Source organism: Euprymna scolopes, chromosome 1 (genome assembly GCF_053919585.1).
Source record: "Euprymna scolopes isolate OS-2025 chromosome 1, ASM5391958v1, whole genome shotgun sequence".
Classification (NCBI taxonomy): Eukaryota; Metazoa; Mollusca; class Cephalopoda; order Sepiida; family Sepiolidae; genus Euprymna; species Euprymna scolopes.
Genome location: NC_136482.1, coordinates 119,074,328 through 119,094,764, shown reverse-complemented (window position 1 = coordinate 119,094,764; position 20,437 = coordinate 119,074,328). Strand labels below are relative to the sequence as shown.

General features: G+C 36.5%; 1 protein-coding gene across 6 annotated transcripts in view; it reads left to right on the top strand.

Annotated features, from left to right (window-relative positions):
• Positions 1-20,437, top strand: part of LOC145267860 (uncharacterized) — a 2,055,798-nt gene that overhangs the window by 574,939 nt on the left and 1,460,422 nt on the right. For 2 of the 6 annotated variants that reach the window (XM_080123412.1, XM_080123352.1), the window contains one exon: positions 10,970-11,035. The exons of the other annotated variants lie outside the window; for them this stretch is intronic. The gene's annotated coding sequence lies outside the window, so the exon portion shown is untranslated. The remainder of the gene's footprint in view (positions 1-10,969; positions 11,036-20,437) is intronic. 6 annotated transcript variants of the gene reach the window in all.

The following is a 20,437-nucleotide window of genomic DNA, read 5'->3' as shown; positions in this document are numbered from 1 at the left end:
TTTCTTGATTGCTTTTTTGTTCAAATGTTGTTTAATCTTAATCCCTTTTCGTTTGTTCTCTATTTGTCGCTCTTTTGTGTTTTTCCGCCTTTTATCTCATTTTCCTTTTTTTCTTTTTAATCCATATCGTCTTCGTCTATGGAGATTCGTCTTTGTCTATGGATATTCGTCTTTTTCTGGATAGTCGTCTTTTGCCCTTGCTATTGTCTCCTTTCTCATCATTTCGTTATCGTTTTCTTTTCTCCACCTTCGATATAATGTTCTCTCTTTCTCCGATTTCTCTCCTTCAATCTCTCAATTTTTCTCCTTTGCTACTTTTCTTTTATTTATAATTTTATTTGTCTATTACTCTTTGTTTGTCTTTGTCTTTCTCATCTATCACTTTTTTCTCACTTTGCACGGCGTACTTTTAGTCTCCAGCATTTTGCGTGTCTAGGAGGGATTCTAAATATCTGGCACACCATCTACATATCTGTCCCCGAATTCTACTTGTCTGTCTCGGCGTACTACATATCTGCCGCGGCAGGCTATATATCTGGCCCACAATGAGCATCATTTTTCTTTCATCTTGTATATTGAAGTTAAACAAAATCGCTTTATATGACCCACTATCTTGTCTGTTAAAGTTATATTTTTCTATTGTACTCTATTCTATACTACTGGTTTATTCTCTACTAGTTCTCCGATACTGGCGTACTCACCAGTTTATACCGGCGCATTGTCCAGTCGAAACTCGTTTTATGTTTTTCTAAAAATCGAATAATCATTCGCTATCACTATTTATTAATATCGCTGTTTATCTATAAATGTCAATTACTTTTACAACTTATCTCGCGGTCTCTCTCCACCTTCTTATTTTACAATTTTCTCTTGGCCTATTTACTTAGTTGGCTAATGATGTTTCTACATGTTTGTGTTCATGTCATTATCATATCTACCCTCCTACTAAACCACGCAGTATATGCCTTACCTATTTTAGATCTTACTCTCCTAAATCTCACGTCAGAGTTAAAATAATCCGAACCTTTAAAGAACAATTACATTTTTAGCATTACAGCTTATTTTTCAACATATATAAAAGTGATGAACTTTTAAGAGAACATTGTTTTGCTAACAACATACATTTATTACCTAACAGAAAAATAAATGTCTATGCACTTTATTGATATTTATACATCTGGATCTCTGTTTGTACAGGGTGACCCCCCAAAAAACAAAAGCTAAATGGAGGCCATCTATAGCATATGTTGTAGAAAGAAAAAAAGGCCAAAGACCCTTGTGTTTTGAATATAATAAACTAGTTATGACCAAAGATCAATTTCATTTGGACTAATTAGATTTGGGACCCGTTTTTTGGGTCACACTGTATTCCAGATCTTAGATTAGTCTAATATGCAAAGATTTAACTTCTCAATTGTAACACCCAAATAGACTGGATCAAAAAATGACTTAATCACCATACTTATATAGAATCTTAGTCAACTGCTTGGTTAAGCCAAGCGTGGTTTTAAGCAATGGAAAAAGTATTCTGGTGTGTCTACCAGGGGATCGTCGATGACGCGCCTTTATTTGCCTTGTATCTATTCCTTTTTCGCAATCCATCCTTACTTCGTTTATTCAGAGCACCAATTTCTCAGAGATAATACAAGGTCATAATATCATGCTGAATTTTTTTACAATCAACGAGAAGTATCGGCCCTGAATACTTTTTGTCATAAAAACGCATGCTTAATTTAAACGTGGCGGTTTACCTTCACGGCTTGTACTTTAAATGCCACGGATATGTGAATATGTTAATACAAATGGTAAAAAAAAATAATCTGTAAAAGAACTACACCAGATAGAGCAAAACCAATGTCATCTTTAGATTCAGCGCATGAGATTTATTTAAAAAATAACTGAAAAGTTGCGGAAAATGTATTGTTGTTCAATGTATTTTTCGTGCTATTTATTTTTTATCTTTACTTCGAAAATACAGCCTTACGCAAGTTTTAAGATATGTGTGATCAGGAATTATGACACAATATTATATTTAACCTTGTTACGTGTTCTAATGCATAAAAAATTCGTTTTTGTTGAAAACAACCACATGTATATATTCCGTTATATATATATATATATATATATATATATATATATATATATATATATATATTTATATAGGCTTTATAATGTATGTTGAGAAACACTTTATCATAAGGTGTCTATATATTAATCGAAAAAAAAGGGAACAAATAAAGTCGTTAATCCGCTGAGTTTCGACGAAATGCTTTCATTCTCGACAAAAGGAGTGCGCAAATTGCATTAAATATTGCCTTTAAAGAATAAAAATCTAAATATGAAAACGATCCTACTAGCTCGAAAATAAAATGTAGAATACTGAAACAGATGAAATGGAGTAAAAGACAAAATTGCTTTAACGTGAGTGTATTCACATAATTATGGGGCCAAGATTTGCTGAAACTAAGGAAATGGTTGAAATAGAATATTAGTTTATAGTAGTCCGAGTACATGTCGCTGTAGATCTACATTTTCTAAATACATAAACATGTTTTTGGATAGGCACAGATGAATTGCATTCTGTTTATCTATCCAAACAGGCGGTTTAAAGAATAAGTGAAGAAAGTTATCACACAGTGGACTAAGTTTATTAGAAAGTGGAGGAGGGTATTGGTCAAACGTGAACGAAATTATGCGCTGTAGAGTAAGGGGTGATTATCTGGTGATCATGAAAACCTATCGTCGTAAAAATAGTAATCAGGCCACTAGTGGGGTTGAAGTGGAATAGATGAGCAGATACGCTTTTATGTGATACTTGGCAGTGTTCACGAAAATGAAGCACACATGTTTAAAAATATTTTTTTAAAGGAGTTGGAAGCTGTAAGCTTATTGCCAGGAAAACTTAATCTGGAAGATAAAAGGGTTTATTGAGTTTTAGTCGATTATGGGAATTGAATACAAAAAGGATAATTAGCGGAAAAAAGGGCGGCAGGCGCTTGCAGACTTTGTCATAGCGCAACCAATTGAAAGAAAAGTGAAGTAAAATAAAATTATGCTAGCACTCCCGTACAAATGTATTTAACCCATGCCAATCACACTCAAATGCATTACAAGAATACAATCATTAGAGCGCATAGACAGGTCAGATAAAAGATGTCCATGTTTTCATCGAAACATAAAATTAGTACATGTCCATATGCATAAGTATTTCAGCACAATCCGCGGAAGGATGGCCAGCCTATCAATGCGGAGAGAGATGATGAGAATACATGAATTAATGAGTAACATAAAGTGCTGAGTAAGTGAAAGGTAGTAATCTGTAATTGATGGAAAGCAGATTTAAAGGAAATTATTAAAAGTGAAGTTGTTTCAAATTAGACATATTAAAATCTAGTCTTTTTTCTGTTAAAATAGATTAGTTCGCTTTCAAATTTAATTAGATGGATTTGGGGGAAAATAATTACCATGTACATAGATGACACGGCTTGGAGCCTGGGGTGCAATACTTCAATGTTACGATAATCCATGTAATTGAAAAATGGATCTTAATTAAATTTAAGTTTGTTAATTAAAGTAGTTGAAGTTTCTTGCATAGTAGGGTTTGGGTTGTAAAAGAAGAATCCTGGTCAAATATTCTGGTCTAAAGAGAAAAAGTTGGCGACGATATAGGTGTATACTTCATTAAATGATCGGGGTCTATTATTGGTTAGTTTAGTACTAGGGTTTGATATAAGGCGGTTTAAATTGTGTACATTAAGGTGAGTGTAAGTCGAATTAATACGTGTAAGAATGCGGTTTAAGGGGTTATTATGACCTTCATCTTCACCGAGGTGCACGACTTATGTGATCTTCACCGAGGTGCGCGACTTGACACACAAAAAAAGCCTCTTAATCACCTGTTAACGCACGCGTCACTGTAACGTCCAATGACAACGGCAACAACAACAACCTTCTCACTCGACCTGCCTTTTACACCACTATCTCAATCCCTTCTCTGTCGCATGCGCCTGTAGATTCCTGACAACCTCGAGACTTCCGCTTATAAAAACCCAAGTTTTGTTGTCGCGCGTGCCTATACAAGGCACAAACACGTGGGTGTTTGTTTTGTTGGTAAGTACTACACTCCCCCCTGATCTGATGATCAGATAGAGTGCACTCCGGGGGTGGCCTCTTAGTTCGTTGGCTTCTGCGAATGGTGGTATTTACAATCTCGGATTAGGTTCTGGTTCTGGGTGTGGTTCTGCTTCTGATCCTGCCTGATCAGACGAACTACAACTACCACTCTTTTGTTCGGTGACCTCATTCATCAGCAGCTCATCATCTGATGATTCATCGCTCTCTGTAGTTGTGGGATGTACTTCACTAGCTGAGCGAAGATCGCGCACATGGCGTGGCGTTCCATCAACAAGGACTGACTCCAGATATTCGTCCTCGCTTGAACTTAGTGGTGCACCAGTTTCCAGGAGGTCTAACCCAAACTGGATCCCATACCTTGTATGTGTCATGACTCTCCTAATCGATTGGTTGGACAGTGTCAATGCCCTTTATCCTAACACAGTATTTGTGTATGGCATTGGCCGGTGCTGTTGTTAGTGTCTTCCCATCCTTTGATGTGATGTTATACCAATACGTGGCCTCCGTAATGGTGCATTGCTTTCTGGCAGCAATTCTCTTGATGCTGCGATGGCTCCTCTCAGCAATGGCATTCCCTGATGGCACATGATCACATCGCAGTCGTAGTCGGACACCCCAATCATTACACAACTGCCGAACTTGGTGGCTATAAAAAAACATCGTTGTCCGTCAATATCTCTTATGGCGCACCTCGCTCAGAAAAGATAGATGACAGTTGGCGGGCAACATTCGCTGAGTCTGCCTGGTCATTTGCCGCTACACCGCAAAACGAGTGGGTCCACAGTCGATAAGAGTTAGAAAGGGCTTACCACTGTAATGGGTAATACCCATCGCTAATCGTTGCCACACATCCTCAACTTCCAATCGCCCTTTCTGCCATTGCTCAGGTGCAGGATCGATAGACTGGCATGTCTCACAGTGCTTAATGATCTACCTGACATCCGCCCTTGTCACTGCCGGGTCCACACGCCTCGCAAAATACAAAGTTCTTTTGATACCTGGATGTCCACTCTGTGCATGAATTCTTTGTATTTGGCATGAGCGAATCGCGCAAACTGCGCAAGATCGAGCAGCGAACTCCACGCCTGTCTTCACAGCGTCATACCATTTGTGAGGCACACGGGTTAGTTGGTCTGCACGATTACAGTGTGCTGCCACGAGCGTTACACTCACCGACACGTCATACTCTGATACCAGACTCTTCAGGGTGTTTAGCCTCCGCCGGATTAACATCTCACTGGCTGTCTTAGTGCGGACTCTCGTTCGTCCCGAAAGAGTGTCGGACACCCAGTGGTAGACGCAGAGAAATACGTGTACAAGTGTAACTTCTTTGACTGACATTGCAGTGCCAGATTCAAACCCTTCACAACAGCGCCCAGTTCCGCCAGGTTGATGTGTTGAGCATCATTCACGGGTCGCAGCCAGCACGCGTCTTCAATTACATTTCCACGTTGCTCCAATAACACTCCCAATGCCAAAGAACTAGCGTCAACCCACACATTCACAGTGTCCCCATCGACCCACCATTCTCCACGGGCAGGGTCCTCCTTGTTAACTCTCTCTAGGGTTTCTGTCGTCATCACAGTTAGAAGAGCATCATCAGATACATCATCCCAACCTGTACTTACTAAACTTGCCTTGAGTTTGATGACGCCCACAGCTGCTCGGAGCCAGCCACACGCTGGTAAGTGACCAATAAGTTTCCCACACAAGGAAAAAATAGTCCGCCGCGTAATAACATCAGGGATGTTTGGAATCTCACTGCCACGCCTCCATCGTAAGGTACCGTCTTTCCCGCAAACGTCCAATCCTAATACCCGTGCTCCATCCCTCAGACGTTCGGGATCCTAGCACTCAACCCGAATTGAGCTAACTTTCTCTGACGTGCGACGCAGATTATACGTCTTCATTGACGTACACATCGTCAATTTAGGCCGATGCTGCGTCCTCGGTGGTCTTTTCCTGTGAAAACACTGCATTTAGGATGGTCTTCAGTATTTGCGGTCCCACATTCAGCCCAAAGCCAAGTCGAGTAAGGCAGTATCTCTGACCCCGGAACCACACTGCCCGGAACGGCCAAAATGTCTCATCCACTCTCACCTGCAAATAAGCCTTCCGCAAATCTACTATAGACACATTGGACCCCTTCTAGCGCCATTCTCTCAGCTTGCTGGCGCACACGTCAGCATCGACAGTGTACGTCTCAATGTATCTATTGAGTTCACGATAGTCCAGCACCGGACGAACTTTTGATTTGTTATGCTGGACTACCGCCATTAAGGGAATCAGAACCTTGCGTGGTCCCAACTTGTTGGGGTAGGGGATCAGCCATCCATCCTGGATCCATGCCTCAAGTTCCATCTCGTATTCATCACGGGCTGTGTAGGGTATCGAGTACTCTGCAATGCTATTCTTGAGTTCAGTTGGCGCGCTTCCTTCTGTCCACATCCACGATGCAGCCCATGCTATTTTATGAGGGTCGTAGTCCACCTTAAAATCAGGCCGATCAATGTGAACTGCAGCACACACTGGGGTTTCCAAAAATCGCACAGTGCCATCTCTTCCAATAACCACTCCCCCAGTGCCTTAATAGCATCATATCCCAACAGTACATCGAATCCCAGCAAATCCCTTCGCATCACCAGCACATTAATGTCTGCGGCCACACCAGGATCTGTGGACTTTGACAGTTCCGGCTCCACAGTAAGCTTGTGTATTGCTACCTATTGTGGTTACTTTGATGTTCTGCTTTGTCCAGTTTTGACACAATTTGGCACTCATGATGGTGTGTGAGCACCCGGAGTCGAGAAGAGCTGAACAAGGCACTTGGTCCACGTACACATTTATTGTCGGTTGCGCCTCAATTAAATCTTGTCCGGGGAACAGGGCGGCGCTGACGTCCTGCCCCCTGATGCATTTCCCGCACAATTTTGGGATAAATGTCCATAGCTACCACATTGGAAACAGCGCGGGCGCCCCCGCCCCTTGTTAGTTCAATTTCTTGCGAAATAGCCTCGCTGGCCGCAGCAGAAACATCTCCCATTGGTCGTGGGTCTCAAACTGGGACTCTTTTCAGCATTAGTCTTAGCTGACTGCGCCATCATTACAACCGGTTCCCTATGGACCTCCTCATCTCTGATAATGGCTCCAGTGCGTTCTAACAAATGTTCCTTGGGTGCTACAGATACGCTGGTGGAAGCCCTCAACAGTTGCTTATATGGGTTGGAAGACCGGCCACAAACGCATACGCCAGTGTTTGCTCTGACACTCCATTGCCAAATAGAACTGCAAATTTCTTCAGCTCCGCGAAGAAGACGTCCACGGTTTCTCCTGGCATGAGCTTCCTAGAGACAAATGTTTAGTAGGCCGTGCTGGGATCCATGGCAAATGCCTTGTATAAAGCATTTTTATACAGGTAACATCAGCCTTCTCCACGGCACTAAGTTGCTGATATACACTTAGGGCGCCTCCAGCCAATCTCAGGGTAACCACGGTATGCAGTTCCTTTAGTTCACAGAGGTTGCAGGTCAGCTCAACTTTCGACGAAGTCGACAACAGAAGTAAATCCGTCAAATTCGGGTATCAGTTTTTAATCAAACTTTGACCCAGCTATAGTTGTCCAGGAAAAGAGACAAAACGAAATAGCCGAAAACGCTAATGACCTTCATCTTCACCAAGGTGCACGTCTTATATGTTCTTCACCGAGGTGCGCGACTTGACACACAAAAAACAGTCTCTTAATCACCTGCTAACGCACGCGTCACTGTAACGTCCAATGAAAACAACAACAACAACAACAACAACCTTCTCACTCGACCTGCCTTTTATACCACTATCTCAATCCCCTCTCTTGCGCATGCGCCTGTAGATTCCTGACAACCTCGAGACTTCCGCTTATAAAAACCCAAGTTTTGTTATCGCGCATGCCTATACAAGGCACAAACACGTGGGCGTTTGTTTTGTTGGTAAGTACTACAGTTATCAGTGTAATTAGTGTAAGGATATTTGTAATGATGATCATCATTAGCAGTACCGGTAGTTGTAGTGTTACTGTTACTATTAGTATTTCAGTAGTTTAACGGCTGACTGTTTATCTCGCTTATTGTATTAGTTATTGTATCGGATATATGCGAAGGGAGAGATATCGACTAAATATTAGTGCATTGTGGGGTGGAATTAAGGGGTAGTTTTGTAATTGCCATCATTGTTGAGTAGGAAAGTAAGTGTGTTATTAAAGTTGCAATTTTTTATGGTTACTTTGAAGAGGATTGTATAGATGATTTGATTTCTTTATTTTTAGATGTTAAGATTTTCAGTTCTTAATTAAGCATGGTAGAGTAGAGAATATTAAGATTTTTTTCATAAAAGATGAAACTATATCGGTGTGGGTAATCGAATGAGTTTTGTACAATGTTAAATCATTCTTCAAGTATACTAATTTGACATTTGTAGCTTGTTTATTACGGGTCATGTTGTTTGTGATCAGATATTGGGTTGCCTGCCTGAGGGGTAAGGCGGTTAAATGTTTTTCTTCTTTTTACTCAGAATTCCTTAGGGCATTGTTGAAGGTGGCATTTTGGGTAAAAGTTTTTTGTCGGCAAAAAGATGAGAGATTATTTTCGAGACGGGTGGAACTATAAACTTTTTATTGACACAGGGTTGTTAAAGGACGAATGTAGAAAACTGTGGGGTTGGCTTTCTGGTAGGGATATATGTCTAACTATAAAGGTGTTATGTAATGTCTAGGAAATTTGAAGTTGTTTTTGGTAGGTGCAATTGTTATAGCGATATCGAAGTTTGTAAAGAAATTGTGTAATTCATTGATTGCATAAGCTTGGTCTGGCTTTAGAAGTAAATAGGAATCGTCTTTACATATGCTCTCTTGCATACGTCTAATATGGTGTTGGAGTTTTCTTAGTATGTAAAGCATCAGAAAATTTTTCACCCACGGTGAATCGGGAACGCATTAAAATATCAATATTATTAGGTGTCTTTTCTAGTCAAGAGCGTATTCTAAAATTGAATTAAAGATGTTCTAACTTAGAGGATTAATTTTAATTCTAAATTTTTCAAATCAGAAATCGGTTTGGCAAAGATAATGGATTCATTTAAGAGTATTGGATAATAGATTGGTCATTATAGATGATAGCAAAAATTGTGATGTTTCGTAAATGTTCAATTATATATAAAAATAAAAGCACGTATGATATGCCTTTATGGAAAAACAGAAATACCTAAGGCTTTTAATATAGTTTAAACGTGTGTTCCCCCTTTATCGTAGTACTCCCTCGGGAAAAGATAAATGATTTTAACAAATAAAAATAAAAAGATGAGAGCAAAAACCGTACGAAAACTTAATATATATTATGTACAATACGGAAAGTGATTAAACATATATGCTTACGAAAGCATCAGATTTCACATCTGTCATGCTATTTGATCACCAACCTGCTTATGATAGTCTTCTATATACGTGCTATACCCTATTATGATTTCAGATATTACCCTGCTGTCATGGTGTGAGTAAGAATATGCGTAGTTGTTTTTGTTTATCCGCGTTCTTTAACAAGTAATTTCCGATTTAATTGTTATGTGTAAGAAAGGTAAGAATGTGTTTTGTTCTTTTTCGTAGGAAACATTATGAAGGGTTCGGCCGTGTTTAATTTGTGCTTAGTTCTATATATGTACATTTTAGGGGGTATTAGTTCAGATATATTGCTTACATTCTATGTACGTGTAACGGTAATCAAAATGTAAATGGACTGGAATCTTAGCAATCTAGCAATAAACAAGATAGTACTCTTCTACTTATAAGTAGATCAGATCTTGTTTATGAGAAGGCTTATCCAATTAGACATAGTTCCTGTCAGAAATATATTTAATTGTGCCGAGAATGAGAGTTCATAGAGAAACGTTGTTTTAATTTGAATAAAATAAAATACGCATCGAGTGCGCGTGAAAGCTAAATCACAACGTAATATAAGGAAACTATTTATCACAAATGTATTTCAGAGATATACCCCATCTTAAGTGTGTTTCGTTTCTTTCTTTTTTTCTTTACCTCTTCCTTGCTATGTTGTCAATTTTGAGAAAGAAGTCTGTTTGTAAGGAGCCCCCGGTTGTATCTAGAGGTTATATTTTTAAATGTTTGGACTATGCGTAGGCAACGCGATAATAACGTCAACCATGAGTCTTCATATAGAAACGTAATTTTAATTTGAATAAAATAAAATATGCATCTGAAATATATTTGTTATACATTTCAAACAAGTAGAATATTTTTATTTTCCTCATATTACGTTGTATTTGGCTTTCAAGTGCACTTGATATTCGACATTTTCTATATAGTAGAGGTAAAATTCTTGTTGTGCATGTATGTGCAAATTGTTTTAATAAATTTTCTCTTGAATTCCTCCGAAATTTAACCCAGATTAAGTGTTATATTAATTTGGATGCATATCATAACAAAACCTCTCAATGACCAGCTGTGAAGCATTGATAGTTTAATGAATTGCTTTTCAAATGAAAGTCTACACAATGGAAACGGGATGCACTGGGTTATTAACTGAAACTTCCACTTCCTCAAATCCCGACATTTTTTCCCAGTGATGCGAACAAATTGTCTGTTAGCAATTTTCTACTTGATACTTTTTTCTTTAGAGAGGGTGGCAGATGTTCGCTCAGATTAGGAGACAGTCTCCAAGTTTGGATTGAATGCTATTCATTCGTATTCAATTCGTTGCATGGAAACCTGGTACGTATCTAAGTAGGCCGCTTTTTTCTTTATTTTTTTTGTTTTACACGTGCTAGCAAATGATTTTATTTTCTTTTTTAGATAGTGCTGGAGTAAAGGCATTCATCCGAGAGAACGTTTTGCAACTATCCATGGAGCTTTAGAAAAGCAAGTCTCTATCGTCAATTATTTTATACGTTTAACCGGCATGATTGTATTCGCTTTTTTCTAGGAATCTGTAATCACCAGATAAAACGTATAGAAACCTGGAGATGAAAGTACACATAAAAAGAGGACCATTTCTTCAATCAGCAAGCGGAGATTTTCATCAAGCATTGTTAAGTTGATATAAAGATTTACTTACACAAGACTCGAAATTGAACTTGAATGTCATTTACAATTTTCATTCTTTAAAGCCATTACAGGTTCATGAACTAATCTTCATGCCGATTACGTAACTTAACTACCGCCAATTTTAGACAAAGAAAATGCTTTTCTCTCTTTTATAAAGATAATTTATTAGATTGTTTAATTCTATCGAAAATGTACTATTTGTTGAATATGAGACCAAGTCATGAATAGCTCTCAGAAAATCGATACCGTTGAATGTCTGTTGAAGGAAAAAGAAATCAGTACAAGTGGTGAGAGATATACGAACAAAATCCATATAAGATGATAGAAAAGTAACGCACATTACCTTGTTTGGTTTTAAAGTGATATCCGAAGTTACTAGTTTATTTTGAAAAATGTAACTCCGCCTAGAAGTATCAGTACTTATATAACACAGTATACACCTACTTGTATTATTTCTGCGATGCAAGTTACGTTATTGCTTACTTTGTGTGTATATATATATATATATATATATATATATATATATATATTCACAAGATAATAATTACTTTTAATATGAACATTATCTAGAAAATTTAAAGCGTGTCCCAGTTTGCAAGAAACAAATTAACGTATGCGTACAACTGTAGCAGTTTCGTAATAGCAAGAAACACAATATAAATATAGGTAAGTATTATAATGTAATCTATAAAAATAATAGTAATGGTAATAACAAATTATAACGACTGTATTCGAATAAAGTACACTTTTTTCGTGTTTAGTCAAGCAAATATATCAAAATGTGTAATGAATCAGTATACAAATAATATTAGCTATAAATATCATAAGGGCTGATACACTTAAAATACTCGTTATATTTACAAGGTTATGTTATTCATTTTTCACTCAAAACAAGGAACAGTCCTACATCGATGTAGGGGGTTCTATCGAGAAAATAAGTTGCAAAACTATTCCGACGGGAGATAAGCAAAAAGATGTCAGTGCACTTTACACTTCAACTTCTGCATGACAGTACAGTTTGGAAAGCAGCATCTCGGAAGGGATTTTCAAAGTCTAGCAAGGGAAAGAAAGCATTGGAGTAGAAGGCGTGTGTACACCTAGAAACCCCTACTCTGTAAGACTGGGATTTAGTTACTTGTAGAGATAACATGTGTATATACATCGAGGGGGCACCAGTGCCAATAGTTTGTCAGAGCTTCACCATTAAAATACTTGGAGACGCAGTGATTCAACATTTAGTCGATGGAAAAAAGGATGAACTTAGTTGACAGTCCTGGACTAATCAGGTTGGCGACACTATTTTGAACATTTAGATGTAGCAGATACACCACCCCAAATGTTATAATACTACTTCATACATGGGCGAATTGTGCCCTTATAGAGATCAAATATACTTTCTGGCGGAAGTAGCTTTCATGCACGGTATAGAAAACACATTTATTCGCAGCAGCCTTATCAATGCTCTCAATGTGTCTGCCCCATGTAAATTTCCCTGTAAACGTTAGGCCGAGGAGTTTAAAAGTACTCTCGGGTAACATTTTTACTCGTTGCTATTGGTACTAGAGAAGATTTCGTGTACTTTTTGAAGGAAACAAGCTTAGTTTTGACAGCGTTAAGTGTTGGCATCCAGTTCGTCACCCATTCCCTACAGATTAAATGTCTTCTCTGGGGGTTCTGCCATTTCCTTAGATATGCTCATTTGTTTTTCGTCGTGCTAGTTATAGAGCGTTGTCAACAGCAAATGTACCCATTTAAAAGACTATTTTATCAGTGTGACGGTTATTAATAAATATTAGGAATACTAAAGTCCAAGTATAGTTATCTTAAGTACTCCCGCATTTATATCCTATTTTTTATGTACGACCGTCGAGGACAACATGGATTCTTCTCTAATTTCAGAATTATGTTTTAACGTTGTGTATTCTTCCAGCTATACCATGTGATACAATCGTTCTTAGAATACGATGGAACCATACTCTGTCAACCACATTAGTTAGACAAGCCCGTTCCACAGCAGGTATCCTAACGCCATATGGTTATTTTGTCAAAAGTTTAGCAGCTGTGAATGATTGACTACAGCTTGATTAATGATAGACTCAAATGGATTGGCGAAAAGCGGGAGGAGGTTAATGGGGCATTTTTTTATTCGCCAGTTATTTCGCAAGAACACTTAAAAAACTAGTACAACAGGAATAGTTTTCCATCAGCCAGAAAAAAAAAACAATATTCGTTAAGGAATTTAACGTTGTGTTTGCCCCAATTGATAAAACAATCAGTTATCGTATTTAAGGAATGACCAATCTTCCCTTTAAGATTTAGAAGCAGTAACATTCTAACATTTGAGATAGTTGAAGCCAGCGAAAGAAAGGGATGAAGGGGAGGTAGGAATTAAAAAGGAAGAAATATTCAGAATACAGAAACAAGGGGTGTTTTCTTAGTATAGCGGGTAGAAAAACTTTATTAATTACATACTTAATATCTACCATCCTCATATGCTCGTATCTACTAAACGTATGGTTCTCTTGCTATCTATATCGAATCCTAGATCTTCGATAGCTTATATCTTACGTTCAGTTATATCTCTAACGAAATGCACTTTAAACTTATTTATGTCGCTCAGAAGACCAAAATAAGCTAGGCGCAGTCCAAATATCGGTGATTTGATGGAGATGAGCTGTTTGTCTTTAACTGTTGATTAGAACTACGACTCGCCGTGTACTAATTATTTTCCTCATAACTAATCAAATACCACTGCTAGTTTGCTACGTATATCCGATTATATACAAAAGATAAATTACCTCCAAGACGATTTAGTTTGTCTGCTTTGCCTGTTACTGTTACCTGTAAATTCTACCCAAAAGTCTGTCCTTATGTATCATTATACTGCATTTTGTAAGTAAAAGTCTTCTCTCCTTAAAACTAAAACAGATGTGTACCCATCCCAATATATCATTAAATCTCATAAAGTTCACGTAACTTTGGACAGGGGGTACCTTTTCAGCACGTAACCCTAGCAGGGTGACAGTTTTAAAATAAATTAGAACTAAACATCTATAGATTACAACTAGTAAGGCATGCATTAGGAATATACATAGCCTTTTACCGAAGCGATAATGTAGATATTTATTATCCAAATCTTGTAATTGGATTTAAAGTGATCCATATTAAATATTAACACTTTACTTTTTACCTTAGATCGGAGATAGTATTATAATAAATACAGGAAAGAAACTGAACCGCACTCCTTGTTGTGCAAAATACAATTCCCGGATTTTAAACATAGCGAGATTACCTTCCTTCGCTAGAAGCCAGTACATAAGAAATACACTTAATATCTGTAATTACGTATATTTGTATCTACTGAAAACATATCTATTGATATTTACACCATAGCTTATAGTTTATGTTCCATTATTCGTGTACTTAATTGTACTCTACGTCATTATGGTGTTACCTGCATCGATATTGAACACACATCTTATCCTCCTGTCGTCCTATGCATTCATAATTTGGGCACTATTTTAATTCCTAATACCAATTTTAACGTTTGAACATGTTTTCCTAAACTGACGTATGAACCATATATAAAACATTAACTCTCCTCTCTCTCTCTATCTCTCTCTTTCTCTCAAACAAACCTGTTGCAAAATTAGTTCCCTCCACTGCAAGAATTCTTACTTATCTCGTCTTCAGTAACAATGAAATAGAAAGCATAGTAACGCTCTTTATAATCACTTTGTGGAATGTAACTTTTCAGTAGGTATAATATCTAACTAATCCGTTAACACAAAATACACATGCAGGGGCGCAGAAATACCTGGTTAAGGACTCCGGCGCGGGGCAAACCTTCTTGGTGCTGATGGACCCGTTGATTTTTCAAGGTCATCTGTCTAGAAGAAAACCACTGAAGCCAACCCTCGGGGAAGGTGGACGCTTCAGTCCTGGATGACAATATTCCCCGAGCTTGTGATTAAACAAATTACCGGTTTATAAAGCTAAACGTTTTTAGTAGATAGGATATGTCTATCCCCCGGCTTTCATTCTCCTTTGTCGATCAGCCAAGGGTAGATGTGCTATCACAGGGACTCGACAGAAACACCCAGTGATCGAACTTATTTCCTGACTAGGACAATGCACTACGTTATACCCGCCCCTGCAACATGCCACCCCCCTAAAATAAGCACTCTGGGGGTGATTAAGTGTCATATATTCCGATGCAATCGGATTGCGTTTGTTTTTGTCTGATGCTTTGAGGGTGCCGGATTGCAAGTTTCCTGGATTCCGTTTCCGACTGATAGTACATAATACCTAACTCTTTGGCAGCGCTTTGGGCGGGTGCTCAATCAAAAAGTTGTATAATATCGAGATGATTGAGGTGTTCTTTTGTGTATTAGAAAGGACCCTGCACTCATCTCAATGAAGAGAAAGCCGTAGGTGTACTTGCGTTGTCTGTCTGCTATTATGCACAGCCAGTTGTCTAGCACCTGTTATTCTAACTGAAACTTTAAAATAAAATGTTTACACAATGTCCTTGAATATTCCTTAAATAACAAAATAAAAATAAAAGTAATGTAAAGGTAGCGATATTTATTGCACATTGCACGTACTTTGATATATGCGGTAGTCGGAATGTTTGTTAGACGAAATTTAAAATTTATTTATTTACATATTTGTCCATCCTATTCACTGCAATATCTCTAAAAATATGAATCAATTTAAACAATAAACAAGGTAATTTTAAATGGGTTTAATTTTTCTACATTTTATAAAATACAGTATAACCCCGAGATATGCTATGAAAAATTATTAACGAAATACAATACAGTGTATATTACATATGTATATTCTCAAATAACATAAATTATGCCATAAGGCGGGGGAAATTCCGAAATGCTGAGGCGGGAAAAAAACATCATAGTCAGCATCGTAACCTGAAAAAACCATGTCCTATGGCCACCGTGTCCCGGGGGTTTACTTTACTAAAATACAATGATTCTCAAGTTTACAGTACAAACAACATGATGCAAGCGAATAAATTACAAACAGGTGGCATTACGTGAGTTTCGAGTGTGAGAAAAATGAAATAAATAAAATAAAATGCCAGTTTTGATTCCGAGTTTCCATGTGCGAGAAAAAGCGTTATAAAACGATCGAATTGGAGATGACAGTGAATTGAATTTTTGAGAACAAAGCTTGAACAGAGACATTGCTACTTGGACGTATAAATGTAGTTATACGGAGTTTTTTATGGATTGCAATGTTGATGTAGTTAAGTTTAGAAGTTTCGTGTATGGCAGGTGATGAATTATTTTCGTGCAAATAGATCACGGAATCAGGATTATTAAGAAAACAATATAATAACTATATTTAGTAAATATAATGTTGTGGAGTTGAGCAAACATTTACAATTGGGAGCTGAGCGACAAAATCTGCAAGACTTTGAAAGTTTAATTCAACTATGACTCCACTGGGATCCCGTTGTTGTCTAACTTGAGATAAGAGCAAACCAGTTGGATGTAAACCAGATAGAAATTAGAATAGTTCCGACAATCACATTTCAAGCATATGAAAAGTTACAGTGATTCAAGTTGAAAGAAATCAATTGATTTTTACGTCAATATAATAAAAAGGTCGGATGCGCTATGTAGATACCTAAGGATCTCGTTTAATCATAAAAAATCCCATTCATTAATGGATTCACAATGTATTTGTAGAATTGCATCAGTATCCTTAAGTTGAGTGAATGAGCGTTAGCAAAATGATAAAACTGCAAGAGTGTTAGCTAGTAAAAAGTCCGAGAAACTTAAAAAGTGGCCTCGACTACACAAGTCAATACACCAGGAATGAATTAATCAGTAAGCCTTCCGTTCTATACATGTCGAGGGCCATACTTTGAAAAAGTCTGGCTGTAGTTGTCTGTACACACTCCAAGTTTCTACAATTGTAGACAATTAAGTCAAATCTCAAGGCATTTCCCAGTGTATAAGAACCTGTCAAGGAAAGCTGCCACGCCGGTACCTACTCCAGTAATAGAACAATTGCTTTAAGAAATCGGAAGTGGTATAATACGTAATAACCGCGCTTGTCAATATTGTGCACCGCCACTTTAATCAAGTTCAAACTTATGAGATGATAGTGGTACGGTGAAAGCAGTTTATAGGTTGGATATAACATGTTACCTTACTCAGCAAGTGGAGATAAAACTATTTTCAGTACGAGTAAATATCGAAAAGATGTTAATGGTCCATATCCTTGACATAATGTTAATGGATATATCACAGTAAGATTGTAACTTTTACGAGGTTAAGGTGACATTTGACATTCCGTAGCCGCAATTCAGTTGAATGCTTTCAAAATTGATATTAATGCATTGGGGCAAATACAAACGGCAAACATATTTCCATTAAGATTAAAATAGAAGATAAAATCTATGTTACTACATAATAACATGGGATATAAGTATGTCCTGGTTATTGAGAAACATCGAAGTTTTAGAAAGTGGTCAAAACATATATATATATATATATATATATATATATATATATATATATATATATATAGACTGTATTCTTCTCCATGAAAAGGAAAAAGAAAATGTTATCATTTATTGTAGTGTCGTAGACCACAAAGTGGCATGGCCTGTATAATATGAAATGAAAAACAAATTATTTTAAAGTTGGACTACAGGAAATAAATTGGAAGTTCCGAATATAGTAAACAATTACCTTCGGCGCTAATCGATTGATCCCTCACCAAAGTATACATTATACTGGGAAAATTAGGATTCGAATAATTGGACAAAATAAGCTATCGTCATAACAATATATCGCGTTGTAGTATACGTGTAACTGATTTACTGTGCATTGTAAACTATCAATACCGAGAAAGTTATTCGGAATCGGCATCAGCATTTGCAGAGAAATTGTCAATGCCAATGCTAGTACGTACTCAAGTGTTAGAGGTATACGTGACATCGAAAGATTTTCCGCTCGGAAATTGATGCCGAAAACGAATGAATAAGGGCTTTTACAAGATAGTCTATACACTGGATCAAAGGGCATGGCCAAACGACTTAATCAGATGGTGAAAGCAATGGTTTGGAGATGAGGATATAACTTTAAAATGGTTTTATTCTTCTACTACATTGCAATCAATAAATGGCATAAAGGTTACAATACAACAAAAACTAGTTTTTAATTATGCATTGAGGGACCCAAGTGATATATTCGTAGGCATCGCTAAGCACACACAGTCCATTAATAGGTCGGAAAAGTTGTTACAGTGATTCAATTATGAAACAACTTGAGTATCGATTTTCAATCAAGGGATGTTTTAGATTTAAGGCGTCTGGTCGATGTAAATGTACGAGATTATGAAAATGGACCAGTGACAATTCATGTACTCGAGAAAAAACTGTACTGCCCCAGATTTGGTCCGGGGTATAACGCCGTAATATGTATCATGATCCCGATGTTAAATAATAAATTACAAATGACATTTCATCAATTTCGACAATCTCAGAAAGGGAAAACGAAAGAGAAATATGCATTTGTGGGAGGAAAATATGTTTATAAAAATGTTCGATCGTTGAAGATTACAAATCTTGTCTTTATGGCGATGATTCAGAGGAGATATTGATGGTTGGGGGTATAAATTGAGTCAATATGAGTTAGTACGAATAGCGAAAATGTTATAGGTAAGTTTAGTGAGTTTTTCGTATAACAGATGCCAGACACTATATTTGATTAAAACCAACTATTGTGTTTGCCACCTACGTTAGTATTTTCAGTTTAATCTGGTGTCTTTTATGAACAGAAAAAAGACTTTTGTAGGTACTATATCTTGAGAAAACTTGTAGAGTATATCACTCTGCTTTATCCTATGACCAATAATGCCACTCTGATAATAAAAAATATATTTTCATAACAAAACAAAATAATAAAATATATTCTATCAAATCTAAATTACAATTGATGCCGTGTATATATATATATAATATATATATATATATTTATATATATATATATATATATATATATATATATATATATATATATATATATATATATATATATATTTGTCATAAACTGTTTCCGTTTTCTTTTCGGATTAAAAAACTGCTGGCTTTAAGCCTGATGCGAAAGCTTTTAAAATAAGATGATCATCTAAAAATAAGAAAACTTATTTCTCTTATAAACGACTAAACATCACGCTTATGAAAAATTAAATTGAATTATTGTCGTTCATAGAAATGTATTATCATGTAATAAGCAAGGACATAAAACAAACAGTTCGCAGATAAAGAATGTGTAGAAATATTTTAAAATGTATACTATTTTTTTTCTGATTTTCTTTAATTAAATATTATTTAAACGAAAAACAAACGGATCAGATTGTTTTTGTTGATTGTTGATTATTTGTAATATTCAGTCTTTGGACGTCTGCTTTTATTTTGTTACTTGCTCAGCCTTTCAGTCGATGTATTATCTTACATTTATCAAGTAGCAAAGTTGTGTACTTTACAAAATTTATATGTGGATAATACAGTCTAGAAGATGAAAGGTCTAATCCTCACAACCGGGGAATCAAGTGCGAGCTATGTAGGTTTTCTAACAAGTTATGAATGTAGACATGAGAACATGCTACCCTTATAACCAGCTAAGGTAGATAAGTACGAAATGTCATGCCGTTATCACAAGTTTGACATAATGTCACTGTATATAAATTCACATTTTCTACAGATTATTCAAGATGAGACAAAGCCTGAAGTATCCAATTCATATTAAGACAGTTTGTAAATTTAATTTTAATATTTTTCTTTGTATACGATTATGAAGAGCTATTTCATATTCCATCTCTATATTTTTTTTTTATTACAAACACAATTCCATGTGAAAAGGTTTGTTTGAAAACACAAATATTATTTATGAGATTTACAGTAGGTTAAGAAAACAATGGAGCAATGAGGCAATCTCACCTACACCTCAATGAAAATAAAACAATTTTGTTCGCATTTCTCTTTTTGTAGAATCTATTTTGGGGTTATTTGCAGAATTGTGTATTAAGGCTGTTTTCAAATATTAAAAAACACCGTATTTGATATTAACAAGAATAACTCTTCCAATTCTAAGGCATAAGATTATTTATTTAATTATAATAATATCATATAGTCTATATCTTAAAGAAGTAAAAAGTATATATGTACAGCTATATTTG